Raw genomic sequence first — 19,366 nt, 5'->3', positions numbered from 1 at the left:
CTTATTAAGGAATTTAAACAACGTGGCTAAAGCCGTCATTCCTGTTTTGTGGAAATCTACCTCCCCTCCTTCTATTAATGTCCTCCATATCCATATAATAATCTATCCTATTAAACCAGTCTTTATTTCCTTCTCTAAAGGAAGACCTTCTGACTTCACTGCCATATGGCACCCTTGGCTGGTGTTTAAAGACTCTGCACTATACAATACTTTGAATGGTTTTCATTCTGTTTCTATATCTGTTTCTTCTTGACTCCAATATATTTTATTCGGTAGCCTCTAACAAGTATATATGACAGTCTTCTCTGGACGACGATAAATTGTTCCGTCTTCCTCTCCCGTACCATCCCTTTTTCCCCTCTGATTCTCCTTCCCCCGATTTCCCCCGTTTTCTTGTTTATTCTTAATTTTTTTATTTTTCATATTCTTGGTCTTTTTTTTTCTGGATTTATTGTGTATTTTTGATGTGACCTTTATGATATATGTGATTGTATTTTTCAAAATGGAATGATAAGATGTCAGTTTCGATATTATTTTTATATATTTGTCTATTCCATCTGGATCTTCTTGGTCCTCTTTCAATAACAACAGTTTGCATTAAAAAAAAATATATAACATTTTAGTATATATAATCAACCTGTAATTATTTCAGTAGTGACAGACCCAGAAGTGTGTAACACAAAAAAACTACTACTAATACGAGTGCAACGTGCAATATACAAAACATGATACCTTGTGTAGCAAAATGTGAGTAGGGGGTTATCATTCCATGTGGATATTAAATAGTGAGTAGCTAGACCGTGTAAATATGAAAAGATTCATGGTGACCATCTAACCGTGTATATTGTAATGATCCTGTAAAACTTTGTGTAGATGACACTAACCGTGCATAGTGAATATATGTGCGCACATATAGAAGTAAGGATAGTGAAGTGCACAGAGACAACAAAAAAGTATATTAAAATGTGTCTGTGAATTTGCATATAAGCAGTGCATGTGTATAGAAATAATAATATGTATCAATATATAACATTACATATATATGTTGTTTAATGGACCAAAAATAATGTGTGTAAGTGCAAAAAATTATTTAAAAAATATATATTTAAAAAAATTGTAATATGATACTAAAATCTGTAGAAACATATACAGCAGCATCATGTAAAACACAATCAGTCTGACAATATATCTTCTGCATGGGAAATGAAGTTTAAACTCAGGTAAGCCATGAAGAATTATCCGTGTATAACACATAATTCACAAGGATTAAAGTTGATGTCTGATTGGTAAAAAAGGTTCCTATCATTTCAGAAATGGGTAGGAGACCAAAATATCAGTGGTGTGGGTCTAATGTCAGTTTCGTACTAATTCAAATTGTTAAAAAAAAAGTAATAAGTACATGATTTTGATGGTATGGAATGGAGGATAATTTATTTCTTTAGAAAGACAGAGTAATGTATAAATTAATTCACACCTCCAGGAGATAAAGTCCCTAATTTGAAGGTCCACTCACTCTCTTTCATAAGGAGTTGTTTCATAACATCGCCTCCCCTGATGCCCATGTTGATCTTCTCAAGACCAAAAATTTTAATTTCATGAGTTCTGTCATGTCGTAAGGAATGGAAATGTTTAGCCACTGTTGTTACTTGCTTTGTGTTCTCCACATCCCTTGCCGCATTTTTTATATTGCCTGCATGCTCAAGAATGCATTGTTTGAGCATTCTTGTGGTTATGCCCACATATTTTTTTCCGCTTGGACATGATACAGTAGACCATGTTCGTTGTTTTGCAATTAAAGTAATCTTTAATCTTATGAGTCATGCCATAATTGCCCTCCACCTCATGTATATTGCACATATATTTGCAGGCTTTGCATAAGCCGCATGTGAATGTTCCATTCATAACTGATGGTTTGCACATATTTTTACAGTAGTGGCTTTTTACAAGATGATCGCATAAATTAGGAGATCTCCTCCAGCTCATAGATACCTTGGTACCTAATTTGTTGGCCAAGTCTGGGTCAGATAGCAAAATGGGACAATGTTTCTGGATAACTCTCTTGATATCTTTCCATTCGTTACAAAAATGTACCACGAAAAGGATCTCATTGCTATCTTCTTTCTGCTCTTTGTTCTGGAAAATGAGAGTATCTCTTTTGATGGAGGTGAACCATTCCTTGGCTCTCTTAATTGACCTATGGCTGTATCCCCATTCCTTAAGTCGATCCATTAGTTCTGTACATTTCTCTTCAAATACTTTGATGTCGGAGCAATTACACTTCAATCTGAGAAACTCTCCTTTTGGTATTTTATCTATAGTAGGAGAGAAATGCGTGCTCGTATTATATAAGATGCTATTGGCTGCTGTCTTTGCAAAAAAGTTGTCACCATCACGATAAATTTTGAGATCCAAAAAGGAGATATTGTTTTTACTATATTCATACATGAGTTTGAGATTTAAGTTGTTCTTATTTAAGCTCTCCATGAACTGGATTAGTTGTTCCTCAGTTCCATCCCAAATGATGAAAATATCATCAATATAGCATAGCCACGTGATGATGTGTTTGGTTAGTGACTCATTTTCCTCCTTGAATACTTGTTCCAGCTCCCATCACAACAGATAGAGGTTGGTATAAGTAGGGGAACAGGCGGCCCCCATAGCCGTCCCTCTTTCCTGGAGGTAGTGGCTGTCATCAAAAACAAAATTATTTTTGGTCAAGACAAACTTGAGTAATCTAAGGACAAACATTTGAAAATCACCCAAGCCTTCTGTTTTGAGGAAGAATTCCACTGCCTGGCGTCCCAATTCATGTTATATACATGTATGGAGGGACTCTGCATCCATGCTTACCAATAGATGGTCTTCCTCCAACTTCACATCATCTATTCGTTTCAGAACGTCCATTGTATCTCTTACATATGAACACAGAAGGGAATGGGGGGACATGATAGACACTGTCATATATATCAAGGGTTTTAACAAGGTGCAGGAGGGAGACATTCTTCAAAAAAAGAGAAGTACTAGGACATGCACTGACACTGGGGGCAGGTAGTTTCAAAGGAAATTTGAGGAAAAATTACTTCAGAGAAAGGGTAGTAGATAAGTGGAATAGCCTCCCATCAGAGGTGGTAGAGGCTAAGACAGTAGAACATTTTAAACATGATTGGGATAGGCATAAGAATATCCTCACAAAGAACTAAGGATCACATAGGGTTGAGGTTACCAAAGGGTAACAAAGGGCAGACTAGATGGGCCAAGTGGTTCTTATCTGCTGTAAAATTATATGTTTCTATGTTAATTAAATCATCAACAGTCTAAGGTGTGTGCCTACAAAGACGCTGGCCTTCTCTGACAGGCCTCCAATCCCTGAGACAATGGGCCTCCCAGGGGGGTTAGATACGTCCTTGTGGACCTTGGGAAGCAGATAAAATGTGAGTGTTTTAGGAGCATCTACTCTCAGGAAATCGCGATCTTGATTTGTAATAATAGCATTTTGACTCGCATGGTAAATAGACCTCCTTATAATTCTCAGTGGGATTGAAAGTCAATCGTTGGTAGCAGGTGATGTCACTCAACTGCTTCAGGGCTCTGACATACTGTACATCTGTTTTGGCCAAAGTACTGTGTTACCACTTTTATTTGAGAGTTTCATTATTAAATGATCCCATTGTTTGATCTCATCTATGGTCTTTTTCTCCCTGAGAGTCAAATTTTGTGGCTGTGTGGTATTGATATATTTTATAAAATTTATCCAGTTCAAGGGACACCATATTCATGAAGACTTTAGTTTCCTGTGAAATTGTATCTGGTGGAAAAAAGGTTGAGTTGTTTTTATATTCTGGTCTATTGGTCCATATTCATGCTCTCTCTTGATAGTTCCTCCAAAATGTTAAGTGTTTAATTTTCTTGTGTGGATATCAGGGTGTCAGAGGACATTTGATCCATCATGGAAGATTGTGACATATGGAGTGTGTCAGTGTCAACTTTTTTCTCTTTATTGGCAACATTTTTTGTTAAAAGCAGCTTTCTCCCAAATAGGTTGAAATTTTTCTCCCATTGGCAGCGGTTAAATTATTTTGAAGGTAAGAAGGATAGTCCTTTCCTTAATACATTAATCTGGTCATGTGTTAAAACATATCATATCAGAGGTAGTTAGCAAATGGTTGGCTGATGATACGGGCCTGCCCACCAACGGTAAGGTGACCTCATTGAGCAGGTCCCTAACACTCTGGGGTTCACATCTGGGACGCAGGGCACCACCAAAAACCAGCCCATTCAAAGACCCCCCCAGGGCTTCATATGAAAAAAAAATGAACAGTGAAGTGTTATAAAGTATCAGGTCTGTGAAGGTAGCTAATAAGTGCTATATAGTATCAGGTGTGTAAGAGGAGCTAATAAGTGCTATATAGTATCAGGTGTGTGATGGTAGCTAATAAGTACTATAAAGTATCAGGTGTGTGAGGGTAGCTAATAAGTGCTATATAGTATCAGGTGTGTGAAGGTAGCTAATAAGTGTTATTAGCTACCTTCACACACCTGATACTATGTAACACTTATTAGCTACCTTCACACACCTGATACTATATAAGTGTTACATAGTATCAGGTGTGTGAAGGTAGCTAATAACACTTATTAGCTACCTTCACACACCTGATACTATATAGCACTTATTAGCTACCTTCACACACCTGATACTATATAAGTGTTATTAGCTACCTTCACACACCTGATACTATGTAACACTTATATAGTATCAGGTGTGTAAGAGGAGCTAATAAGTGTTATAAAGTATCAGGTGTGTGAAGGTAGCTAATAAGTGTTATATAGTATCAGGTGTGTAAGAGGAGCTAATAACACTTATTAGCTACCTTCACACACCTGATACTTTCTTACACTCATCAGCTACCTTCACATACCTGATACTGTATAACACTTATTAGCTACCTTCACACACCTGATACTAAGTGTTATACAGTATCAGGTATGTGAAGGTAGCTGATGAGTGTAAGAAAGTATCAGGTGTGTGAAGGTAGCTGAGGAGCGTTATAAAGTATCAGGTGTGTGAAGGTAGCTAATAAGTACTATAAAGTATCAGGTGTGTGAGGGTAGCTAATAAGTGCTATATAGTATCAGGTGTGTGAAGGTAGCTAATAAGTGTTATAAAGTATCAGGTGTGTGACGGTAGCTAATAAGTGTTATATAGTATCAGGTGTGTGAAGGTAGCTAATGAGTGTAATAAAGTATCAGGTGTGTGAAGGTAGCTAATAAGTGCTATATAGTATCGTGTTTGAAGGTAGCTAACGAGTGTAAGAAAGTATCAGGTGTGTGAAGGTAGCTAATGAGCGTTATAAAGTATCAGGTGTGTGACGGTAGCTAATGAGTGTAATAAAGTATCAGGTGTGTGAAGGTAGCTATTAAGTGCTATATAGTATCAGGTGTGTGAAGGTAGCTAATAAGTGCTATATAGTATCGTGTTTGAAGGTAGCTAACGAGTGTAAGAAAGTATCATGTGTTTGAAGGTAGCTAACGAGTGTAAGAAAGTATCAGGTGTGTGAAGGTAGCTAATAAGTGTTACATAGTATCAGGTGTGTGAAGGTAGCTAATGAGCGTTTTATAGTATCAGGTGTGTGAAGGTAGCTGAGGAGCGTTATAAAGTATCAGGTGTGTGACGGTAGCTAATGAGTGTAATAAAGTATCAGGTGTGTGAAGGTAGCTAATAAGTGCTATATAGTATCGTGTTTGAAGGTAGCTAACGAGTGTAAGAAAGTATCAGGTGCGTGACGGTAGCTGATGAGCATAATAAAGTATCAGGTGTGTGAAGGTAGCTAATAAGTGCTATATAGTATCAGGTGTGTGAGGGTAGCTAATAAGTGCTATATAGTATCAGGTGTGTGAAGGTAGCTGATGAGCGTTATAAAGTATCAGGTGTGTGACGGTAGCTAATGAGTGTTATTAGCTACCTTCACACACCTGATACTTTATAACACTCATTAGCTACCGTCACACACCTGATACTTTATAACGCTCATCAGCTACCTTCACACACCTGATACTATATAGCACTTATTAGCTACCCTCACACACCTGATACTATATAGCACTTATTAGCTACCTTCCCACACCTGATACTATATAGCACTTAATAGCTACCTTCACACACCTGATACTATATAACACTTATTAGCTACCTTCACACACCTGATACTTTATAAGTGTTACATAGTATCAGGTGTGTGAAGGTAGCTAATGAGCGTTTTATAGTATCAGGTGTGTGAAGGTAGCTGAGGAGCGTTATAAAGTATCAGGTGTGTGACGGTAGCTAATGAGTGTAATAAAGTATCAGGTGTGTGAAGGTAGCTAATAAGTGCTATATAGTATCGTGTTTGAAGGTAGCTAACGAGTGTAAGAAAGTATCAGGTGCGTGACGGTAGCTGATGAGCATTATAAAGTATCAGGTGTGTGAAGGTAGCTAATAAGTGTTATATAGTATCAGGTGTGTGAGGGTAGCTAATAAGTGCTATATAGTATCAGGTGTGTGAAGGTAGCTGATGAGCGTTATAAAGTATCTGGTGTGTGAAGGTAGCTTATGAGTGTTATAAAGTATCAGTTGTGTGAAGGTAGCTAATAAGTGTTATATAGTATCAGGTGTGTGAAGGTAGCTAATAAGTGTTATATAGTATCAGGTGTGTGAAGGTTAGCTAATAACACTTATTAGCTACCTTCACACACCTGATACTATATAGTACTTATTAGCTACCTTCACACACCTGATACTATATAACACTCATTAGCTACCTTCACACACCTGATACTTTATAATGCTCATCAGCATCCTTCACACACCTGATACTATATAGCACTTATTAGCTACCCTCACACACCTGATACTATATAGTACTTATTAGCTACCTTCACACACCTGATACTATATAGCACTTATTAGCTACCTTCACACACCTGATACTATATAGCACTTATTAGCTACCTTCACACACCTGATACTATATAGCACTTATTAGCTACCTTCACACACCTGATACTATATAGCACTTATTAGCTACCTTCACACACCTGATACTTTATTAGGCTCATTAGCTACCTTCACACACCTGATACTTTCTTACACTCGTTAGCTACCTTCACACACCTGATACTTTCTTACACTCGTTAGCTACCTTCAAACACGATACTATATAGCACTTATTAGCTACCTTCACACACCTGATACTTTATTACACTCATTAGCTACCGTCACACACCTGATACTTTATAACGCTCATCAGCTACCTTCACACACCTGATACTTTAGTACTATATAGTATCAGGTGTGTGAAGGTAGCTAATAAGTGTTATACAGTATCAGGTATGTGAAGGTAGCTAATGAGTGTAATAAAGTATCAGGTGTGTGAAGGTAGCTGATGAGTGTAAAAAAGTATCAGGTGTGTGAAGGTAGCTAATAAGTGTTATACAGTATCAGGTGTGTGAAAGTAGCTAATGAGTGTTATAAGCTACCTTCACACACCTGATACTTTCTTACACTCGTTAGCTACCTTCAAACACGATACTATATAGCACTCATCAGCTACCTTCACACACCTGATACTTTATAACGCTCATCAGCTACCTTCACACACCTGATACTTTAGTACTATATAGTATCAGGTGTGTGAAGGTAGCTAATAAGTGTTATACAGTATCAGGTATGTGAAGGTAGCTAATGAGTGTAATAAAGTATCAGGTGTGTGAAGGTAGCTGATGAGTGTAAAAAAGTATCAGGTGTGTGAAGGTAGCTAATAAGTGTTATACAGTATCAGGTGTGTGAAAGTAGCTAATGAGTGTTATAAGCTACCTTCACACACCTGATACTTTCTTACACTCGTTAGCTACCTTCAAACACGATACTATATAGCACTCATTAGCTACCGTCACACACCTGATACTTTATAACGCTCATCAGCTACCTTCACACACCTGATACTTTAGTACTATATAGTATCAGGTGTGTGAAGGTAGCTAATAAGTGTTATACAGTATCAGGTATGTGAAGGTAGCTAATGAGTGTAATAAAGTATCAGGTGTGTGAAGGTAGCTGATGAGTGTAAAAAAGTATCAGGTGTGTGAAGGTAGCTAATAAGTGTTATACAGTATCAGGTGTGTGAAAGTAGCTAATGAGTGTTATAAGCTACCTTCACACACCAGATACTTTATAACACTCATTAGCTACTTTCACACACCTGATACTTTTTTACACTCATCAGCTACCTTCACACACCTGATACTTTCTTACACTCATTAGCTACCTTCACATACCTGATACTGTATAACACTTATTAGCTACCTTCACACACCTGATACTATATAGTACTAAAGTATCAGGTGTGTGAAGGTAGCTGATGAGCGTTATAAAGTATCAGGTGTGTGACGGTAGCTAATGAGTGTAATAAAGTATCAGGTGTGTGAAGGTAGCTAATAAGTGCTATATAGTATCGTGTTTGAAGGTAGCTAATAAGTGCTATATAGTATCAGGTGTGTGAGGGTAGCTAATAAGTGTAATAAAGTATCAGGTGTGTGACGGTAGCTAATAAGTGTAATAAAGTATCAGGTGTGTGAAGGTAGCTAATGAGTGTTATAAAGTATCAGGTGTGTGAAGGTAGCTAATGAGTGTTATAAAGTATCAGGTGTGTGAAGGTAGCTAATGAGTGTTATAAAGTATCAGGTGTGTGAAGGTAGCTAATGACTGTTATAAAGTATCAGGTGTGTGAAGGTAGCTAATGACTGTTATAAAGTATCAGGTGTGTGAAGGTAGCTAATGACTGTTATAAAGTATCAGGTGTGTGAAGGTAGCTAATGAGTGTTATAAAGTATCAGGTGTGTGAGGGTAGCTAATGAGTGTTATAAAGTATCAGGTGTGTGAAGGTAGCTAATGAGTGTTGAAATAGTTACTAAAGTAAAAAATGTGTGAAAAAATAGTCGGAATCCGCAAAAAAGTATTGCGGATGACGTCATTTCGCCAGGTGGAAAAGTATAGCCGTATACAATTGCAAACACTTTTCGCATACGCGAAAATGCAATGTAATAGGCGAAAACGATTTGCCTATGAATTGGTGCCAGAAAAAATGTGCAAAATCGCTATTTTGGGGTGCAAAGGTGGGGAAACCTCTCTGCACCCTTGGAACAGCCCCCAAAAGGGTAACTGTATAAATAAAAATCTTAAAAAATAGAGAAATACCCCAAAAAATTACTTTTGAAAAGGGGTTGAAAAAGTGCAAAGGTGGGGTACAAACTTAAAAAGTAGCAAAATACACTTTTGGGGGGTCTGCAAGTAGGGGTGATGTGTCTTTTTGATTGCAGGTACATGCAGATGGGCCATTTTGTGTTTGTAAACAACAAATTTGCGACTTTTAACTATGCTTACACCCAATTTCAAGTACCCCAAATTTGACAGGACTACTTAATTTCACGTTAAAACTAAGCAAAAGCTATTCTTCACCACTACATCAAAGACTCTAATTTAAAGTACCCCAAATCGCTTCAGTAGGACTAATCCGGGGCACCTATATTGATCCCCAATGTTAGTGTATTTTTTGGGGGGGCGTCAGGCTGATTTCCCCATTTTTGTCAGCACTTTCTGCCTGTTTAAGTTTCGCTGGGTTGCATTTTCACGTCCTTTGGATTGAATACAGCGAATCGCGGGGACGCACGCAAAAAGTTTCTGCACCTAAAACTGGCGATTAGGCTAAAAGTCCGGGAGGCGAAAAAGTATCATGGGTGAGATACTAATTGAATATGGGCCATGGTCCGAAAGATTTATAATATTCTGTCCTGTGGGATCATCTAGATTTTCATTTAGGTTCTCGTTGAGTAACGTGTCGGGTAGGTAGATTCCTATCTTTGGCGATCTCTTCCTCTTCTTGCCCCCCCTCCTCGTTTTTTAGGGATAAGTGAGACTTTGATGCTATGAATATATTCAGGTGGAGGAAAGTCGTTGGAAAACCTCCAATGATAAACTCCACAGAACAATGTTCTTCCTCAGAACTTGGTTCCTCTGGGACAAAAGATATTGGGGGAACAAGAACAAAGAGGCACTACATCTTTTACGGGCGAAACAGATAGAAGATTCCCTTTTTTAGAAGACACACGAGGACCATGTGGACGCCCCCCAAGAGAAAAAACGAGGAGGGAGGGCAAGAAGAGGAAGAGATCGCCAAAGATGGGAATCATACTACAATTTTTTAAAACATATTTTTTTGAAATAATTTTTTGCACTTACACATGTATTATTTTTGGTCTATTAAACAACATATATATATGTAATGTTATATATTGATAAATATTATTATTTCTATACACATGCACTGCTTATATGCACCTTCACAGACACATTTTAATATATATATTCACCGCGTACGGTTAGTGTCATCTACACAAAGTTTTACAGGATCACTACAATATACACGGTTAGCTGGTCACCATGAATCTTTTCATATTTACACAGCCCCTCTCTCATCCGGTGTCCTCTCCAGTGGATGACACCTGAAAGCAGAGGGGTTAGGGGAATCTTAATGCTGTACTATTTACTATAGGCACACTGACAGTATGACACCTTCACCTGGGGATTGATACACACTATGCTGTTATGCACTATTAAGAACAACTGTTTTGCTACTGGATATGATCCTTCAATCAGAGATTGATGTATACTCATATGTGTACTATTAAGAGCAACTATTTGACATTAGATACCGGTGTATTTCTGTGCTGTTGTGGGAAATATCTGTTTAGTTAGGAAAAACATGTTATATAACCACCTATGTTCCAATAATTGATGTCCACAAAATATGTAATTTGTATAATGCATCAATAATGTAATTTACTTGTCATATGATTGATATGAGATAAATATTTTTGACAGGTTTCTATTTAACACTGGAGCTATTACTGGGCTAATATACAAGTCTCCTAGGCTGTAGGCCACATTCTGGTGTTGACTAAAATTATAATTTTCGCCACAATATACTGCCGATTATTATTTCTTAAATGTTTTTATTATTTTTGTTTGTTTGTAATTGCTTCTAGTACATAGCAATTAGGACAGACTCACAGCTCATTTTGAGTCTTATTAGCCCATTATTTTAATAAAAGGCTAATAAAAATGTTTTAGTTCTTACAATGTCTTGTCTGCAATTAACTAGTTTTAAATATATTGTTTTGTCTAATGAGTGCCCCAACCAAAGGAATTACTTGTTTATGCATTTGCTAAGGGCTGTATTGTTGAGATCCTGTTTGGCCCAGAATTGGACAAATTGTGACTAACTTGGCAGCTTCCAAGACGGCGTTCTTGCCCTCTGCATATAATGCAAAGCCTCAGATGACATCCTTTCGGTCTTTCGTCATCAAGGAAAAGCTAATGGTCAATCCTATCCAAGGCATCAGGCATCCTCTAAGGCCTCCAAGCTTAGGACCAGACAGACCTGGGCTACTAGACGTCCACCTACCATATCTGAGGACAAGCCTTCAGCCTGATGAGGTGGACCTCTCGCTGGGGGCTCCTAGGGTGGGAGGTCGACTTCTTCAATTTGCCCAGTTCTGGTGTCAGACCAAATCAGACACCTGGGTAAGAGAAGTGGTCTCCCATGGATATGCCCTCTCATTCCTGAGGCAACCCCCCCCAGCAGTTCTTTTGCACAGGACCTCAATCGGATCCAAGCAAGGCCCTGCTGCTCCAAAAGGCCATTCAGTCCTTACTGCTTTGAGGAGTAATAATTCGGGTCTCCTCCTCATAGCGAGGGAAGGGCTATTACTCTACCCTTTTCTTAGTTCAGAAGCCCAATGGGTCTCAATGGCCTATCCTCAACCTGAAGTCTTTGAACAAGTTTATTCGGGTGCCCAGGTTTCGTATGGAAACCCTCCACTCTATTGTCCTGGCTATGGAGCCTGGAGACTTTATTGTGTCTCTGGACATTTAGGACGCTTATCTACATGTACCTATAGCCCCTTCTCATCAACAATATCTCCGGTTTGCTATACTACAGCAACATTACCAATTTCAAGCTCTGCCTTTAGCCTTTCTACGGCTCCTAGGGTCTTTACCAAGATCATGGCAGTTATGGCGGCCTACCTTCATCGTCAAGGGATCAGACTGCTCCCATACTTAGACAATCTCTTGCTGTTGGCTAGCTCCCCAGAAATTCTTCACTGCCATCTACAGGTAACTATTGCTTTTCTACACATGCACAGTTGGCTGATCAAGTGGAAAAAGTATTCCTTGACACCTTCTCAAAGAATGGTATAGCTGGGAGCAGACAAAATCTGGTTATTACAGCACCGGGTGCGCAGACTTCTACACAGTCGCCGAGTGTCAATTCACTCTGCAATGCAGACCCTGGGATCCATGGTGTCCACCTTTGACATGGTGGAGTTCGCTCAGTTTCACTCCAGGCCCCTACAACACCTGATCCCCTCCAGGTGGAATGGGCTCCCCCATCTTCTCAGATCCCAGATGATGGGCCTCTCCCCTAAGGTTCACCTGTCCCTAGCCTGGTGGCTACAGATGTCCCACTTGAACAAGGGAAAACCCTTTGGACCCCGGACTGGCTACTCTTAACCATGGACGCAAGCCTCTGCAGCTGGGGCGTAGTGGCCAGCCAGCACTCCTTCCAAGGATGCTGGAATCCAGCCAAGGCGATCTTGCCTATCAATGTCCTGGAACTCTGTGCCATCTACAGAGCTCTCACCCTGGCTCAGATTATTATTCAGGGCAGGCCAGTACAGTCCAACAGTGCCATGGCAGTGGCCTTCCTCAATCACCAAGGAGGCACTCTAAGTCGGGCAGCAATGGCAGAAGTTTCCCGCATTCTTACATGGGCCAAACGCCATCTCCATTGTGTTCATCCCAGGAATTCTCAATTGGGAAGCGGATTTTCTCAGCCGTCACAACGTTCATGCAGGGGAGTGGTCTCTACTTCCAGTAGTCTTTCAGCTCCTGGTGGACAAATGGGGTCTACCAGATGTGGACCTCATGGCCTCACGACAAAACAACAAACTTCCAGTGTATGGAGCCAGGACAAGGGACCCCAACGCAGGCTTCGTGGATGCATTATATGTGAGGTGGACCTTCCATTTGACGTACCTCTTCCTTCCAGTCTCCCTTCCTCGGGTTCTTTGGAAGTTCAAACAGGAAGGGGGCACAGTCCTGTTGGTAGCTCTGGCTTGGCCCAGATGCCATTGGTACTCCGATCTTCAGAGTCTTTCCATAAATGCTCCTCTTCAACTTCCTCTATGACCAGACCTGTTGTCTCAGGGTCCTTGTTTACAACTGGACCTGGCCCTCCTGTCTTTAACGGCTTGGCTCTTGAGACATCTCTCCTAAGATCTAAGGGATTTTCTAGCTCTGTGGTCCAGACCATGATCAGAGCACGTAAACCTACCTCTGCCAGGATTTATCACCGGGTATGGTATACATATTTCCAGTGGTGTGCCCCTAGAAACTATGACCCTCAAGTTTTTAAGGTGTCTAGAATACTTGCCTTTCTTCAGGCTGGACTGGATGTTAGACTCCGCCTAGCATATCTAAAAGTGCACATCTCTGCTCTATCCATTTGGTTCCAGCGCAGAATTGCTCCTCTACCGGATGTTCACACCTTCCTACAGGGTGTTCTACTTATACAATCCACCTTTGTCCCTCCTGTGGCTCCATGGGATTTGTCAGTGGTTCTCCACGCACTTCAGGAACCTCCATTCGAACCCCTGGAATCGGTAGATTTTAAGTGGCCCACTTGAAAGACTCTGGACCTCATTCAGAGCCGCTCGCTATTTGCGGTCGTTCGTTTAAAAACAAGGGGTGGCTATTCAAATGAACCGTTCGCACTTTGCGGTCTGTTCACGACTCTAAGTCTGAACGAGCGAGCAAAACTTGCGGTTGTAATTTTGAAAAATACGCCCCCTGGCCGCTCGCACCATACGTCATGTCTGCTATTTAATAGATTAATCGAGTACATCGAACAGCGTATGAACTGCTCGCTATTCTTGTGGTTGGTTTTTGCTACCACTATATTGCGAGCAGTTCAGACTATAAAATAACAAAGTGACGTGGTCGATGACACTGCTGTATTAATTATGCACTCCCTTAAAACGCCCGTTTTGACCTTTAAGCACGCCTGCGTTCGGAATTCCACTCCGTTTTCAAGCACCTTCCCCTGTTACCACCCACATACGCCTCCTCCTGTCACTCAAAATAGCAGCCCTTCGCTATATAGCGAACAAACGATTTTCAGCCGCACTGACTGGTTCGCGCATGCGTATTACAATCCGTACGCATGCGCAGTTGTGGAACATCGCTCAGTGCGAACGAGCGGCCGCTTACGAGCGGCTCTGAATCAGGCCCTCTGTTTCTTCTGGCTATAGCATCTGCCCGTGGGTTATCGGATTTAGGGGCACTTTCTTGTCGGCCCCCCTTTTTGATCTTTCATCAGGACAGGGCTGTTCTTAGAACGCTCCCTGGCTTCCTTCCCAAGGTGGTTTCTCGTTTCCACCTTAATGAGGAAATTGTGGTTCCGGCCTTTCAATCACCAAACCTCTCGGCAGGTGAGGCTTCTTTGGATGTGGTCCATGCTCTGAAGATCTTCGTGGACCATACTAGTTCCATCAGGAAAGGCTCCCTCTTCATCCTATATGGATTCCATAAGAAGGGCTGGCCAGCTAACAAACAATAATGCGAAGCCATCTGGCAAGAGTCTATCTCACAGGCTTACATACATGCAGCCTGGCCTTTCTGTGCCAGCTACAGTATCTGCTCATTCTACTCAATCTGTGGGTCCCTCATGAGCAGTCCGCCGTGGCACCTCTGCTGAACAACTATGTGGCTATGTGGTCTTCTGTACACACTTTTCTTAGGTTTTATGCCATTGATACATTTGCCTCTAAGGATGGTTCCATTGGGTGCTGAGTTCTCCTCTCATCTCAGGAGCGTCCCCGTCCTTAAACAACTGCTTTGGGACATCCCCATTGTCTCCCTGTGGAGCCCTATGGACCCTGAAGAAGAAAAGGAGAGTTATAGTAAAATTTACATTTGTTAACTTTTTCATCGAAGTCCTGATGCACCTGGCTTCTATGGGTTTATTATCTTGGTCACTTGTTTCCTTCTCTGTGTGAGTGCGATTCTTCAGTGTACCAGTCTTCCTTCTCTCCTATCCTGCTCCTGCCTTGGCTTGTTAACAAAAACGAGTTGCCCTCAGTCTGTGGGCGGGGAATAGGGGGAAGGACCGGAGCATCCTGGGATTGAAAAGGCTTTGCTGTTGGTGTCCAGTCCACCAAGTCCCATCTACACCCTATTGTCTCCCTGTGGACCATATGGAATTCGACAAAAGAGAGTTTACAAGAGTAAGTTTTACAATAACTCTCCTTTTCTCAATATAGAGAAGTATAGCTAATCAGTGTATCACTGGTAGCTAATTATCCTGGCGCTTGGTAGGCAATATGATACAATTTGGACCATCCAGCACTGAGCCCTATGGGGACTGTATCAATAAAGGGAGAGGAGAATATATTGTATAAGTGACCATCCAGCACTGTGCCCTATGGGGATGTATCACTAAGGGAGAGGAGAATATACAGTATAAGTGACCATCCAGCACTGTGCCCTATGGGGGATATATCACTAAGGGAGAGGAGAATATATAGTATAAGTGACCATCCAGCACTGAGCCCTATGGGAGGGGAGTATATAGTATAAGTGACCGTCCTGCACTGAGCCCTATGGGAGGGGAGTATATAGTATAAGTGACCGTCCTGCACTGAGCCCTATGGGGGGGGAGTATATAGTATAAGTGACCGTCCCGCACTCAGTCCTATGGGAGGGGAGTATATAGTATAAGTGACGATCCCGCACTGAGTCCTATGGGAGGGGAGTATATAGTATAAGTGACCGTCCTGCACTGAGCCCTATGGGAGGGGAGTATATAGTATAAGTGAATGTCCCGCACTGAGCCCTATGGGAGGGGAGTATATTGTGTAAGTGACCGTCCCACACTGAGCCCTATGGGAGGGGAGTATATAGTATAAGTGACCGTCCTCCACTGAGCCCTATGGGAGGGGAGTATATAGTATAAGTGACTGTCCCACACTGAGCCCTATGGGAGGGGAGTATATAGTATAAGTGACCATCCTGCACTGAGCCCTATGGGAGGGGAGTATATAGTATAAGTGACCGTCCCGCACTGAGCCCTATGGGTTGGAGTATATAGTATAAGTGACCATCCTGCACTGAGCCCTATGGGAGGGGAATATATAGTATTAGTGACCGTCCCGCACTGAGCCCTATGGGAGGGAAGTATATAGTATAAGTGACTATCCCGCACTGAGCCCTATGGGAGCGGAGTATATAGTATAAGTGACTATCCTGCACTGAGCCCAATGGGAGGGGAGTATATAGTATAAGTGACTATCCCGCACTGAGCCCTATGGGAGGGGAGTATATAGTATAAGTGAATGTCCCGCACCGAGCCCTATGGGAGGGGAATATATAGTATTAGTGACCGTCCCGCACTGAGCCCTATGGGAGGGGAGTATATAGTATAAGTGACTGTCCCGCACTGAGCCCTATGGGAGCGGAGTATATAGTATAAGTGACCGTCCTGCACTGAGTCCTATGGGAGGGGAGTATATTGTATAAGTGACTGTCCCGCACTGAGCACTATGGGAGGGGAGTATATAGTATAAGTGACCGTCCCGCACTCAGTCCTATGGGAGGGGAGTATATTGTATAAGTGAATGTCCCGCACTGAGCCCTATGGGAGCGGAATATATAGTATTAGTGACCGTCCTGCACTGAGCCCTATGGGGGGGAGTATATAGTATAAGTGACCATCCTGCACTGAGCCCTATGGGAGGGGAGTATACAGTATTAGTGACTATCCTGCACTGAGCCCTATGGGAGGGAGTATATAGTATAAGTGACCATCCTGCACTGAGCCCTATGGGAGGGGAGTATATAGTATAAGTGACCGTCCCGCACTGAGCCCTATGGGTTGGAGTATATAGTATAAGTGACCATCCTGCACTGAGCCCTATGGGAGGGGAGTATATAGTATAAGTGACTGTCCCGCACTGAGCCCTATGGGACGGGAGTATATAGTATAAGTGACCATCCCGCACGGGGCCCTATGGGGGGGAGTATATAGTATAAGTGACTATCCTGCACTGAGCCCTATGGGAGGGAGTATATAGTATAAGTCACTGTCCCGCACTGAGCCCTATGGGGGGGAGTATATAGTATAAGTGACTATCCCGCACTGAGCCCTATGGGATAGGAGTATATAGTATAAGTGACCATCCCGCACTAAGCCCTATGGGGGGGAGTATATAGTATAAGTGACCGTCCTGCACTGAGCCCTATGGGAGGGGAGTATATTGTGTAAGTGACCGTCCCGCACTGAGCCCTATGGGAGGGGAGTATATAGTATAAGTGACCATCCCGCACTGAGCCCTATGGGGGGGAGTATATAGTATAAGTGACCGTCCCGCACTCAGTCCTATGGGAGGGGAGTATATTGTTTAAGTGACCGTCCCACACTGAGCCCTATAGGAGGGGAGTACATAGTATAAGTGACTGTCCCGCACTGAGCACTATGGGAGGGGAGTATATAGTATAAGTGACCGTCCTGCACTGAGCCCTATGGGAGGCGAGTATATAATATAAGTGAATGTCCCGCACTGAGCACTATGGGAGGGGAGTATATAATATAAGTGACCATCCTGCACTGAGCCTTCTGGGGGGGGGAGTATATAGTATAAGTGACCGTCCTGCACTGAGCCCTATGGGAGGGGAGTATATAGTATAAGTGACCGTCCTGCACTGAGCCCTATGGGAAGGGAGTATATAGTATAAGTGACCGTCCTGCACTGAGCCCTATGGGGGGGAGTATATAGTATAAGTGAATGTCCCGCACTGAGCCCTATGGGAGGGGAGTATATAGTATAAGTGACCATCCCGCACTGGGCCCTATGGGAGGGGAGTATATAGTATAAGTGAATGTCCCGCACTGAGCCCTATGGGAGGGGAGTATATAGTATAAGTGACCGTCCCGCACTGAGCCCTATGGGAGGGGAGTATATAGTATAAGTGACCGTCCCGCACTGAGCCCTATGGGAGGTGAGTATATTGTATAAGTGACCGTCCCGCACTGATCCCTATGGGAGGGGAGTATATTGTATAAGTGACCGTCCCGCACTGAGCCCTATGGGAGGGGAGTATATTGTATAAGTGACCGTCCCGCACTGAGCCCTATGGGAGGGGAGTATATAATATAAGTGACCGTCCTGCACTGAGCCCTAAGGGAGGGGAGTATATAGTATAAGTGACCGTCCCACACTGAGCCCTATGGGAGGGGAGTATATAGTATAAGTGACTGTCCCGCACTGAGCCCTATAGGAGGGGAGTATATTGTGTAAGTGACCGTCCCACACTGAGCCCTATGGGAGGGGAGTATATTGTATAAGTGACCGTCCCGCACTGAATCCTATGGGAGGGGAGTATATAGTATAAGTGACTGTCCCGCACTGAGCCCTATAGGAGGGGAGTATATTGTGTAAGTGACCGTCCCACACTGAGTCCTATGGGAGGGGAGTATATAGTTTAAGTGACCATCCCGCACTGAGCCCTATGGGAGGGGAGTATATAGTATAAGTGACCGTCCTGCACTGAGCCCTATGGGAGGGGAGTATATAGTATAAGTGAATGTCCCACACTGAGCCCTATGGGAGGGGAGTATATAGTATAAGTGACTGTCCCGCACTGAGCACTATGGGAGCGGAGTATATAGTATAAGTGACCGTCCTGCACTGAGCCCTATGGGAGGGGAGTATATAGTATAAGTGACCGTCCTGCACTGAGCCCTATGGGAGCGGAGTATATAGTATAAGTGAATGTCCCGCACTGAGCACTATGGGAGCGGAGTATATAGTATAAGTGACCGTCCTGCACTGAGCCCTATGGGAGGGGAGTATATAGTATAAGTGACCGTCCTGCACTGAGCCCTATGGGAGGGGAGTATATAGTATAAGTGACTATCCCGCACTGAGCCCTATGGGAGGGGAGTATATAGTATAAGTGACCATCCCGCACTGAGCCCTATGGGAGGGGAGTATATAGATTAAGTGACCATCCCGCACTGAGCCCTATGGGAGGGGAGTATATAGTATAAGTGACCATCCCGCACTGAGCCCTATGGGACTGGAGTATATAGATTAAGTGACCATCCCGCACTGAGCCCTATGGGAGGGGAGTATATAGTATAAGTGACCGTCCCGCACTGAGCCCTATGGGAGGGGAGTATATAGTTTAAGTGACCATCCAGCACTGTGCTCTATG

This window comes from Taudactylus pleione, unplaced genomic scaffold (genome assembly GCF_031769625.1).
Source record: "Taudactylus pleione unplaced genomic scaffold, aTauple2 ptg001658l, whole genome shotgun sequence".
NCBI classification, from domain to species: Eukaryota; Metazoa; Chordata; class Amphibia; order Anura; family Myobatrachidae; genus Taudactylus; species Taudactylus pleione.
This window is presented reverse-complemented; position numbering follows the sequence as displayed.